We start from the raw sequence: 13683 nt of genomic DNA, 5'->3' as shown, positions 1-13683 counted from the left end.
GTAAAATATTATTATTCCAATTATTGTATTTTAGCCATTAACATTTTCATTACAACCAATAACGAACATTTCACAAGCATCAATGTGAAATACGCAACGAGCTAGCACTCGATGGAAATACGGCACAGTCCAAAGTCGACCGTGGACAGTCTATTGTTTCTAGTTGCTAACCGCTTGGAGCGCTTTATCACGAGATTTGCAAAACATCACCTCAAGCTTCGCGACTGTATATAGTAGACTGTGCTTTTATCGTGTATCTTCGCTTTTATCGTTACTCCAATCTGTACATCTCAATGACAATGCATGCTTCAATTCTCTCTGATATAGCATCGCTGCTTCTTTTATCGTGTATCGTGTCTCAAACGTGTAGTATTAGTAGTAGTATTTATTTATTTAACCTGGTAGAGATAAGGCCGTCAAGCCTTCTCTGCCCCTCTACCAGGAGATTCCAGCTGTAATACGAAGAATAAAATTACAATTAGTATTAAATTTACAATTAAAATAAAAATCAAAGTACGAAAAGATTACGTCACTAATTAAAGCTAGATAATTTATCATAGAAAAACAAAGAATATTTTATATTTACTGAATTACAAATTAAACCTAGAATAACAAAATTGCATAGTGATGAAATTACTGGATATTGAAATATTTTGTGACAGATTAAGGAAACTATTTACAAGAAATCAATTACTGACCAAGTGCCTAGTAAGTTTGCGTTGTACGTCCCCTTAGAAGAATAATTTATGCTTAATAGACATAATCAATTTTCCCTGACACTTTGTAATGGCCCCAATAATGGTGTCATCTATTGAGAACTACCGGAACTCTTTCAAAGTTTGTCAATTCTTTATATCTTTGGTTCTGACTTATCGGTTAGAAAATTTCTCTTACACGATCCGAAATTTGAAGGTCAGATTCTTTGAATGTCAGTGTGCTAAATAAAAATAAGTGAAAGAAAATGGAACAGGCAAACTCTATTCCTCTTACCTTAAGGATTTACTCTGTGACATGACTGAATTGAATATCCTCTATTTCGCAAAATACAGATTCACAATTTAGGAAAGGTAAATTTTATTTTAAGGAGAAATTTTATGTTACTTTAATAGGCCTTCAAGGTAAGCCTATGTTGTGTTGGTCAACCTGAAAGAGTAAACAAATATGGATACTGTTTGTTTGGGTTCTGCGTAGAAAAAAAATTGTAAAATAGCAATACAAAAACAAAGTTTACAGCCGTTAAAGAAAATTAAAATTTTAGTACATGTAAGTATAAACAAAGTGAGATAATATATGTTTTATGTGAATTTTAAAGAAGAATTGCTATGAGCATGTAAATGGACGGCGTCTATTGGAGGACAGAGAAGCTTCCATTTTGGTTACTACACGGATTGCTTTTATGGTACCGGTAACGGTAACTGAAAAACGATGAACTACAACAACCAAATGATGGCAGTTCAACGAACTGGAATTCATGCTTCACCAAGGTAAGTGGTTTATTCCAGTAAGCAACTTTATTTTTGTTACGTCGTACCTGCTAGTTCGGAACCTACAAATATAAAGTACAGTAAATGATCTAGTAAACGTCTATCCCTAAATAAAATCTGTTTTTGTAATAATAAATACTTTTGTATACAACTATGATGGAAATCACATTCCTAATCAATTGTAATTTAGGTTATGGTAAGTATGAGAAAACAGAGGATAGGGTAAACTCTGATTTCTCCCCACACCACACATGGGGCTCACGTCTGATTTCCGTTTAGTTATGGGTTAGCTGAGTTAAATGAGGGGATAGCTAAGTGACACGTGACCGAGTGATGTGACAAGGTTAGTGGGTTAGTTGAGGGGATATAGCTAAGTGACATGTGGCCGAGTTATGTGACAAGGTTAGTGGGTTAGTTGAGGGCATAGGAAAGTGACATGTGGCCGAGTTATGTGACATGGTTAGTTGAGGGGATAGCTAAGTGACATGTGGCCAAGTTATATGACAAGGTTAGCGTGTTAGTTGAGGGGATAGCTAAGTGACATGTGGCCAAGTTATATGACAAGGTTAGCGTGTTAGTTGAGGGGATAGCTAAGTGACATGTGGCCGAGTTATGTGACAAGGTTAGTGGGTTAGTTGAGGGGATATAGCTAAGTAAAATGTGGCCAAGTTATGTGACAAGATTAGTGGGTTAGTTGAGGGGATAGCTAAGTGACATGTGGCCGAGTTATGTGACAAGATTAGTGGGTTAGTTGAGGGGATAGCTAAGTGACATGTGGCCGAGTTATGTGACAAGATTAGTGGGTTAGTTGAGGGGATAGCTAAGTGACATGTGGCCGAGTTATGTGACAAGATTAGTGGGTTAGTTGAGGGGATAGCTAAGTGACATGTGGCCGAGTTATGTGACAGATTAGTGGGTTAGTTGAGGGGATAGCTAAGTGACATGTGGCCGAGTTATGTGGCAAGGTTAGTTGGTTAGTTGGGGGGATAGCTAAGTGACATGTGGCCAAGTTATGTGACAAGGTTAGCGTGTTAGTTGAGGGGATAGCTAAGTGACATGTGACCGAGTTATGTGACAAGGTTAGTGGGTTAGTTGAGGGGATAGGAAAGTGACATGTGGCCGAGTTATGTGACAAGGTTAGTTGGTTAGTTGAGGGGATAACTAAGTGACATGTGGCCAAGTTATATGACAAGGTTAGCGTGTTAGTTGAGGGGATAGCTAAGTGACATGTGGCCAAGTTATGTGACAAGGTTAGCGTGTTAGTTGAGGGGATAGCTAAGTGACATGTGGCCGAGTTATGTGACAAGGTTAGTGGGTTAGTTGAGGGGATATAGCTAAGTAAAATGTGGCCAAGTTATGTGACAAGATTAGTGGGTTAGTTGAGGGGATAGCTAAGTGACATGTGGCCGAGTTATGTGACAAGATTAGTGGGTTAGTTGAGGGGATAGCTAAGTGACATGTGGCCGAGTTATGTGACAAGATTAGTGGCTTTGTTGAGGGGATAGCTAAGTGACATGTGGCCGAGTTATGTGACAAGATTAGTGGGTTAGTTGAGGGGATAGCTAAGTGACATGTGGCCGAGTTATGTGACAAGATTAGTGGGTTAGTTGAGGGGATAGCTAAGTGACATGTGGCCGAGTTATGTGGCAAGGTTAGTTGGTTAGTTGAGGGGATAGCTAAGTGACATGTGGCCAAGTTATGTGACAAGGTTAGCGTGTTAGTTGAGGGGATAGCTAAGTGACATGTGGCCGAGTTATGTGACAAGGTTAGTGGGTTAGTTGAGGGGATTGCTAAGTGATATGTGGCCGAGTTATGTGGCAAGGTTAGCGGGTTGGTTGAGGGAATAGGTAAGTGACATTTGTCCGAATTATGTGATAAGGTTAGTAGGTTAGTTGAGGGGATATAGCTAAGTGAAATGTGGCAGAGTTATGTGACAAGGTTAGTGGGTTAGTTGAGGGGGTAGCTAAGTGATATGTGGCCGAGTTATGTGACAAGGCTAGTGGGTTAGTTGAGGGGATAGGTAAGTGACATGTGTCCGAATTATGTGACAAGGTTAGTAGGTTAGTTGAGGGGATATAGCTAAGTGAAATGTGGCGGAGTTATGTGACAAGGTTAGTGAGTTAGTTGAGGGGCTAGCTAAGTGAAATGTGGCCGAGTCACGTGACAAGATTAGTGGGTTAGTTGAGGGGATAGCTAAGTGACGTGAGGTCGAGAAATGTAAAAACTTTTAAATGATTTACGTATGTTTTTCCTCCCGTGTGTAGTGTGGAGAGATATCAAGGTTTCAGAAAATCTTCGCCCTGCACAGTTGTCAGTTACTAATTTCAGTTAATACAATACTAAGTTATATTGAACACTACTTTCATGTTATCAGTAGGTAACAAAATAAGGTACAACCCAAGGAAGAGTCCCTGTTTTAATGATCAGATGGCGTAATAGGCCTATATGACGTCATGTATATCCTCACATTACATTGCAAGTACGAAAACTGTTCTAATAAAAGTTTGGCAATGTTTCTTACCTCAATAAGATTGTTGGAATACTATAGGTAGTAGTGTAGTGAATCGATTTAATATACGTGTAGTAAGATAAATTATTATTGATAGCGGATAGCTGTAGCAACGTCACCATTCATATATTTATCATATTAGTTCCTTGTACAATATAAGATAATTAAAATCTATTTGCCTTATTAAACATAATAAGGTTAGTTGCAAACTAATGACTATTATATAATAATAAGATTGTATGTTTAATACTTCTGGAAATATTTGATGTTATTTGTGCGTAACTATAATTTTTAAGGATTTGTTCATCAACGAATTCGTAGAGCAATGGCTATAGTAATAGTTCACTAGACCAGTGATGTCAACTGACGCCTATAGGAGCAAGCGCGCGCTTTAGAGCCCAGGGGAGCCTGAGCGCTTTACAGCGGAAAGGAAGGAGACAGACGAAAGAGGTAGTATATGCCGCTTGGTCGAGCTATATACAGGGATGGCCAGCACCGATTCAATGGATAAAGAGAAGAGAACTTATTCAAACTGTACCCATGTTAATTTTTAGATTTGTCTGAGAAGTATAAGTGCATTATAAGAATGTAAGTTTTAATTTTAATGTTCATTTTTCACAAGTTTGCTTCTTTATTCAAAGGGAATATTTTCTCAACTTTTTTTTACAGAAAAGTTCAATTTTCATATATGTTTGTTTAGTAGCCTTACAAGTACTAAAACAATGTTTTCGTAAATCTAATATATCGTAAATACGTATTACTGAAGATAGTGTATTAAAATGTTTGAAAATATTCGCATGGAAAATGTTTGTAAGGAAATGAATTAACAAAGCAAATATTGTTACATCACAAACAAAAGATATGTGCCTATGTGTTGGTAAAACGTCAGCTCTATAGCTTCAGCTGATTTCGAGATAATTTAATATTCTGATGACAGAAAGTTGCGCACCAATATCACTTAAAAGCATAATGCGATAAGAGTTTTATTATGTAATATTAGTTACAGTTAAAACATATACCTAGAGAACTTTGCTTTGTACTATAATATTGTTTTGATTACTTTTATAAGGCTAAAGATACCATCAATATAAATTTCAACTTATCATGTCATATTCAGTGTCTTTCTTTGGATAACACTTTCTTTATGAATGATGTGTTTAATTCACTTAGTACAGTATAGTTGTAGTTATTATGAAATTTGTGTGAATATTCCTTCTTTACTCTTTATTATGTTATTAAAGTTTAAAACACAACTACAACATTAGGCCAAGGAATAGGTGTTAGTACTTTTGTTTTACAAACAATATAGAAAATAACAAACAGAAAGAAGCCATATAAAAATAACGACATAAAATTTCACGTTCCGTTTGAAGTTTGTGCACCACTGTTTTCTTAATCCAACAGGCTGCTTATTCCTCCTAGCATACCTAGCGCTTAATGCCCTCGCACGACGTCAACGTCAGAAAAATACGCTTGCTTTGACATCACTGCACTAGACGAAGGGTCCAAGGATCAAACCTCGGTCTACTCAAAGTAAGTCATGTATTCAAAATTAATATGAAGTAGTTAGTAGAATAAAGTCGGTATTGGGGAAAGAGAGAAGTACAGGGAAATATATAAGGAAGGCAGAGCAATGAAGTGGTGTAAAGTGAGAGAAACAAAAGCGGGTGTCTCGGGGACGGCATCCCCTGATTAAATTAATATTTTGAAGTATTGCCATCGCGTGTGACGTAATATCTCTCGTCATCGGTCTCCTATTGGTCTGGAAAAAACAACGACTGATTCTTGAATTTTTACCCAAATTGATATATTTCTAAGACACAGATGTTCCATTTCAGTTAAATTTCTCGTGTGCAATAAAAGATAACGCTATGTGTGTCATGTAGAACACTAAATTTGAGTGAGGAAAGATTCCATATAGCTTGGGAATTACAGTGAAACCTCTCATTTACGGACATCGAAGAGATGTAACAACCTGTCCTCATCTGGGAGGTGTCCTTTATTGGGAGGGAGGCTCTTCAATCTAACAGTAAATTTATAATATGCATTATATATCCCTTCACGCTTAAAATGAAATGTGTTACTGTAGTTTGATTCTAAATACAGTATATACTACAGTAAATTCTTTGCAAGTTTGAACTGTAGTAGATAAGATCGAAAAAGGAAAATACAGTACTGTGCCATGCAATTTTATTCTAGATCTATAGTTATGCAGTATTGTAATTTACAGTTTTTAACTTAACCTTTACGTTCAGGTGCCATGTCTCTCGAAACAGAACAACTGATTGAAGTGAAGAGAATAATCACACTAACCCTATCATGTGTCGAATACAATTTCACGATCGCGGAAACCTTGGACCCATCAGATAGGTTAAATTTTATGACTGTTTATCCACTCACTTCCAGCTAACTATAATATAGGATTAGCCGGCTGGGCTAGTTGTAGCCTACGAGACCCTTATTGTCTTATTTCATGTTAAGGAATTTCTGTACTGTTCTCAAAACTAAATTTTCCATTTTTGTAACACATTATGTCTTGAAATCCAAGTTCTGTCCGCAGTCAGGAGGTAAAGCAAGCTTTAGGACTGTGAAACAGCTGTCCGTGTCCGTGTCTGAGAGTGTCCGTAAACGAAAGTTAAATTTATTATTATTTCTATATTATTTTAGTTGGAACATAAAAATCTCTCCGTATATGAGCAGTGTCCGTATCTTGGAGGTATCCGTAAGGAGAGGTTTTACTGTACTTGTTAAAGGTCACTCATTCTGATATCCTCCGTTTTCCTATAAATAATGGTATAAACCGCAGATTTTTTTTTATAATGTAGTAAACTTTATTGTGCATAAATAAATACATTATAGTTGAGAATAACAAGAACAAAGAAAGGAAAAACAAAAATAAAATAAAATAACTTGACACTTGTTTATGGGTATTGTCCACTGGCAATCCCAGAAGTATTCTATAGCCTCATAACACTATGACGTAAAACCGCAGATAGCGGCGAAAATTAGGAATGAACTTTCAGATATGGTTAGGGTTATATTGTCTTTGAAGATCATGACGTAACGCTTGCCCAGCTTGATCCAAGCGTATATATATATATATATATATATATATTAAACGCAATATATGTTTCAGCGACTTGTGGCTCCTATATTGTCTCAGTTCACGCCAGTTGGTCGTCGCTTTCACACTGTCTGGGATTAAACCATACCATTTCGAAACTCAGAAAAGCAAGATTGATTATAATGAAGTTTTCGACAAGGTACCTACGTAGACTTAAGATCCATAAATATATAGTAGTATCAGCACAGTCTAGTATATACAGACACGAAGCTTGAGTTTTGAGGTTGCTAGGAACAAAAGACTGTGCCGGTACTATTTCGCATTTTCTGTAATGATGCGATATTAGCGATCCTAGTGGTTAACAACTATCTATGGATACATATTTACTACGTATTGAGCTTCGTAACTGTATATACTAGACCAGGCATGTCAATTAATGCCCACAGGAGCAAGCGCGCGCGTTAGAGCACAGGAGAGCCTGAGTGCTTTACAGCGGAAAGAAATGAGACAGACGAAAGGGGTGGTATATGCCGCTTGATCGAGCTATGTTCAGGGATGGCCAGCACTGATTCAATAGATAAAGGGAAAAGAACTTATTAAAACTGTATCCATGTTAATTTTTAGATTTGCCTGAGAAGTATAAGTGCATTATAAGAATGTAAATTTTAATTTTAATGCTCATTTCTCACAAGTTTGATTTTTTTTATTCAAAATAAATATTTTCTTAATTTTTCGTATAGAAAATTGAAATTTTCAGGTATAGGCCTATTTATTTAGTAGCCTTACAGAATGTTTTCCTAAATCTAATATACCGTATATACGTATTACTGAAGATAGTGTATTGAAAATATTGAAAATATCGCATGGAAATTGTTTGTAAGGAAATGAATTAACAAAGCAAAAGATGCGTGCCCATGTGTTGTAAAAATGTCAGCTCTATAGCTTCAGCAGATTTCGAGAAAATAATTTAATATTCTGATGATAGGAAGTTGCTCACAGATATCATCTTAAAAGCATAATGCGATAAGAGTTTTGTTATGTAACATCAGTTACACTTAAAACAGATACAGTACTTAGATAACTTTGCTTTGTACTGTAATATTGTTTTGATTAGTTTATTGATTACTTTTGTAAGGCTAAAGATGCCATCAATATAAATTCCAACTTATCATGCCATACTCAATCTCTCTCTTTGGAATATCACTTTCTTTATGAATGATGTGTTTCTTCCACTTAATACAGTATAATATTATACTACTATGGAATTTAAGTGAATATTTCTTCTTAACTCTCTATTATATTATTAAGATTTAAAACACAAGTGCAATATTAAGAAATCAATGTTAGTACTTTTGTTTTACAGACAATATAGATAATATTAGACAGAAAGAAGCCATATAAAAATAACGACATAAAATTTCACGTTCCGTTTAAAGTTTATGCACCACTGTTTTCTTAATCCAACAGGTTGCTTATTCATATACACAACCCTTCCTCTTTCCATACTTAGCGCTTGCTGCCCGCGCACGACGTCAAGGTCAGAAAAATGCTCTTGCTTTGACATCACTGTACTAGACTGTGGTATCAGTGTGGTCAGTGTCAATTACAACTTACCAACAAACGAGGAATCTCTTTTCCTATTCCATCTTTCACTCTCTCTTTGCCATACCTCTTCTCTTTTTACCCCTCCCTCTCTTTCTGTCTTCTTACTATATTTCTCAATCTTCCGTTACGTTCTTCATTCGCTCTCTCTATTCCTCTCCTCTCTTTTCCTGTATCCATTAATCTACTTTCACTCTCTTCATACCTCTCCCACACTTCATCTTTCTTTTCCTATACCTACTACTACTCTTTTCCTTTCTACAATCCTCTCACTTCCTTTTATCTTTTTCCTTCTATCTATTGCTATACTTTCACTGTTTTTAACACCTCTCACAAATTTCCTCTTTTTTCCTCTATCTATTCCTTTTCTTTTACTACTTCCATTCCTCTCTCTTCTCTCTTTTCCTGTATCTATTCCTTTACTTTTACTATCTATATTTCTCACTCTCTGCCCTTCCCATTTCCCTATATCTATTGCTCTACTATTACTAAAGTCTGTGTGATGTATCTTGTCTCACTGTGAAAGGAGAGAGAAAGGAGATATGTCTTACTTCGTCTATGTTGTTATGGCGATGGGGGAGTGGAGCGGTGCCGTCCATCTATCCAGTGGCGGAAGGGACTAGTTGATACATTCTGTAGCACAAAATAAAATAACAAAATATCTCTCTTCGTACTGTGTAGTTCCGTCACTGAGCTTGTCTTTCAAGAAACTGAGTTCCGGTAGCCTGTACAATAACAAGGTTTTGAAAGGAATCCTGAAAATTTACAACCCTCCTATAATCTCCACCCTCATTTGAAGGGACTTGGTTTTATTGCTACTGAGACAAGATAAACCTTACCTCATTCTTCTACCTCTTCCTGTCTCTCTTGCATGTATTTCTTTCCTTTTCTTTACCCATCTGTATTCCATTCTCTCTTACACTTCTCACTTCCCTGTATCTATTCCTCCACTTACTCTATCCTTATTACTCTTTCTAGTCCCCTTTTGTCTTTCCCGAAGTTATTCCTCTACTTTTACTAGCTTTTATTATCTTACTCCTCTCTAGTTTCTTAATCTGTCTTTTCGTTTCCCTTCTATCTTTTCACTACTTTCATTTCCCTCTCTTACTTTCCTCTCTTACCGTCTGTATCTTCCTCCTCTTTCTTTCCCTTTCTCTCTTTTTGCTATCTTTGTTTCTCTGTCTCTTTTTTATTATTTTAATGCTAATTTCCTCTTCTTTCCCTCCCTCTTCTTCTCTTTTACTATCTTTATTCGATTTATCTTCGGCAAAATATAAATAAAATAAATAAGGAAAATGTCAGGTGGGAACTTGGATTCAGGAAATCTGATTTCAAGAAAAGGATTTTACGGGAACTGGATTTTCGGGAATGCGATTCGGGAAAATGTGCGGGAACGTCTTTATTCCCATCTCTTTGCTCTCGTACCGTCTCTCTTTTCCTCCTCTTTCTTTTCTCTTTTTATACCTCTGTCTCTTCCGCTCTTTTTGCTATCTTTATTCCTCTCTCTGTCTTTAATTTTTCGCTTCTCCTCATTTTCTTCCTCATTTCTCTTTCACTTTCTCTCTCTCTTTCTCTTCCTCTCCTTTTCCTGTCTTTTTTTCTCCTTAACCTCTCTTCTGCTCTACCTCTTTCCTGTTTCCCTCTTCCTCCCTCTCTATTACTGTCTTTATTCTTCCTTCACTTCCTCTCGTCATGTAGTTTGGCTAAGAACTAAGAGACAAGAAATACGTTATAAATTATACGCTACATAATACCAGTAAGTTGACGTGAACCTATATGAGCGGTGCAGAGCAGAAGTGATGTAAATCCAAAATTGGCAGTTTTGAGGTAACTACATATTTGTATATTTCATTTTTCATTTCATTTCATTTATTTATTATCTTCCATAGATCTTACATGAGCAATGAAGCTTTAAGATGTGGAACAAGTCAAAATGTTACAATATTACAATTACATTTTTACAAATTTTTACAATTTTTACAGTTTTACAATTTAGTAATTTTCTACAATGATGAGGTGAGGTCCGAGATTCGCCAAAAAATTACCCGGCACTTGTCTTTTGGTTGGGGAAAACCTCGGAAAAACCCAGCCAGGTAATCAAATCAAAGGGGTTGATGCCGAGGACTCGCCATAGACCATCCGGCTTCAGTCCCACGGCTGGGGAAAACCTCGGAAGAAACCATTCATTGAGACCAAAGGGGGATCCAACCCAAGCCCGAACGCAGCTCCGGATCAGCAGCCCAGCGAGTCTGCCGACTGAGCTGCATCGGTGGCTCTACTAAAAGTATACAGTACATAGCAAATCAGATTATTAAAATTACAAACGCAAACGATCATTCATCAGTTGACCTATATGTATAATACAAAACAAGTAAGTTAATTAAATTTAAGGCATAAACAATTCAATCAGTTGTGATATACAGAAATTGATAATACGTATCATGCAAACTACTTCAAATTACAAACACAAACAATTTATCAATAGAGCTATACAGATTACTATTCAATTTAAAGCATATACAATTCATCGGCCAAAACTATACAAACATATACAATACAAAGTAAGCAGATTAATTAAATTTACAAGCATACTTTCATTAAGCTATAGGTACAAATTTGTGCAATTAATATCAAGTAGATTAATTCAGTTTATAATCATAAACAATTCATCAGTTCAGCTATACAGACTACTATACAACTTACAGCATATACAATTCATCAATTGAGCAATAGAACATTTCATTCTCTTTTCAGAGGTAAACGTAAGTTAAGTCCATAGCGCTATAATTTCTTCACAGATTGTAGTACTTTCCTACAGCTGTTACAAATTTCCTCTGTTTTCAGAGCAGAAGGAAAGAAAGTTCACACTGGTTCATACATGCATGCCTGTCGGTGAGTGTAGTTTTTTTACTTGTTGAATGAGAGTTCTGACAGTGATATTAGTGACGCTGAGTGTTCAACAGATTCAAATTATGAACCAGGCAGTCAAGAGAGACGTACATCATCAGGATATGAATTCAATTGAGGTAGTAAGTATTACATTTCTAATTTATGTTGTATAGTATAACAATGTAGTTACGAAACAACCCCTCAAAATAAAATTTGCGAACACATCAGTAATACAGGATGTTACTTACTTACTTACTCATGGCTTTTAAGGAACCCGGAGGTTCATTGCCGCCCTCAAATAAGCCCGCCATCTGTCCCTATCCAAAGCAAGATTAATCCAGTCTCTATCATCATATCCCACCTCCCTCAAATCCATTTCAATATTATCCTCCCATCTACGTCTCGGCCTCCCCAAAGGTTCTTATTCCCTCCGGCCTTCCAACTAACACTCTATATGCATTTCTGGATTCGCCCATACGTGCTACATGCCCTGCCCATCTCAAACGTGCGGATTTAATGTTCCTAATTACGTCAGATGAAGAATACAATCCGTGCAGTTTTGCGTTGTGTAACTTTCTCCATTCTCCTGTAACTTCATCCCTCTTAGCCCCAAATATTTTCCTAAGAATCTTATTCTCAAACACCCTTAACCCACCACCGTAAAAAACAGCTTGTTACGAAACCAAAAAAATTAATAAATAAATAAAATGTTATGTTTTTTATTTAACGACGCTCGCAACTGCAGAGGTTATATCAGCGTCGCCGGATGTGCCGGAATTTTGTCCCGCAGGAGTTCTTTTACATGCCAGTAAATCTACTGGCATGAGCCTGTCGCATTTAAGCACACTTAAATGCCATCGACCTGGCCCGGGATCGAACCCGCAACCTTGGGCATAGAAGGCCAGCGGTATACCAACTTGCCAACCAGGTCGACTCCAAAAAATAAGCCTCGAATATAAATGACACTCGGGAGGAAATTAAACGCAGAATTAATATGGGAAATGCGTGTTATTATTCTTTTGAGAAGCTTTTGTCATCTAGTCTGCTGTCAAAAAATCTGAAAGTTAGAATATATAAAACAATTATATTGCCAGTTGTTCTGTATGGTTGTGAAACTTGGACTCTCACTTTGAGAGAGGAACAGAGATACAGGATGTAAACGATATAAACTGCCAAAAAAAAAAAAAATACTGGTGGTAGAGCATACGTAACTGAAGGAAAAAAGTCAAATTTTGTTTTTCTGTAGCTGTCATGGTTTTACCAGAAAAGAAATATGTTTTGTGAGTCTAACTTTTTCGGGAAAGAGAACAGACCGCCATTATTTAGACTACTTTGCCCGGTATGTACGCTGCGAATTGGTATATATTCGGTTTGGGTGCAAGGTTATTGGCAATAACATTTATCTTCAGTCGAAATGTAAACAAATAATTAAACTACTATCAATCTCAGAAACATGGTATCTTACAAATTAAAAATAAAATTGTGAGATGTAATTAAATCCCTAGATATTCTGTTCAGCAGAACGATATGTACTGTGCTTAAATTTATGAATTAATGTCTTCAGATCATGTGTCTGGACTATAATATTTATTTCAAATTTCTGAATGTATAAGAATCTCTATACCTCAATTGAGGAATGGAAGCACTGTAATGTTTCTTTTGTAACAGCCTGTACTCATGTGTTAGAAGTCTGCAGGTGTTCAGGCCGCCACTTGGAGAAATATGAATAACATACTGCACAACAAAGCAGAAAAAAGAAAAGTGATCCCGGTATAATATGTAAACTTAAAGACGAGATTAAATAAAATATATTAGAGTGCTATTCATAGACATTTCGCAGCACGCGCTACGAGCATACTAAGCTAGCCCCGGCTATCCACTGGTTACTAGTACAGAATTCAAATCATATCCTATCGCTAACACTGATTTATGAATAGGAAAAACGCTGATCATCCACCGGAAGCCCGCGCGAAAAATGTCTATGAATACGGCCCTTAGAGTTTACATTTCATATGATATCTTCAGGAAGGTAAGCTCCATATAAAAAAGCTTCTGTTAGCACTGTTACGTAGTTTTATTGATGCATGCATATGTTTCTGTATCAGAGAGGAAGAGAGAGATTGTTTTAATTTATA

At 36.5% G+C, this 13683-nt stretch overlaps 1 long non-coding RNA gene across 1 annotated transcript in view; it reads left to right on the top strand.

The window, feature by feature from the left end:
- Positions 1 to 1172: 1172 nt before the first annotated feature.
- LOC138711602 (uncharacterized) overlaps positions 1173 to 13683 on the top strand; it is a 64359-nt gene continuing 51848 nt past the window's right edge. The window contains exons 1-2 of the long non-coding RNA XR_011335406.1: positions 1173 to 1484; positions 5398 to 5526. This is a non-coding gene — a long non-coding RNA (uncharacterized lncRNA). The remainder of the gene's footprint in view (positions 1485 to 5397; positions 5527 to 13683) is intronic.

Source organism: Periplaneta americana, chromosome 13, assembly GCF_040183065.1.
Source record: "Periplaneta americana isolate PAMFEO1 chromosome 13, P.americana_PAMFEO1_priV1, whole genome shotgun sequence".
Lineage (NCBI taxonomy): Eukaryota > Metazoa > Arthropoda > Insecta > Blattodea > Blattidae > Periplaneta > Periplaneta americana.
This window is presented reverse-complemented; position numbering and strand designations above follow the sequence as displayed.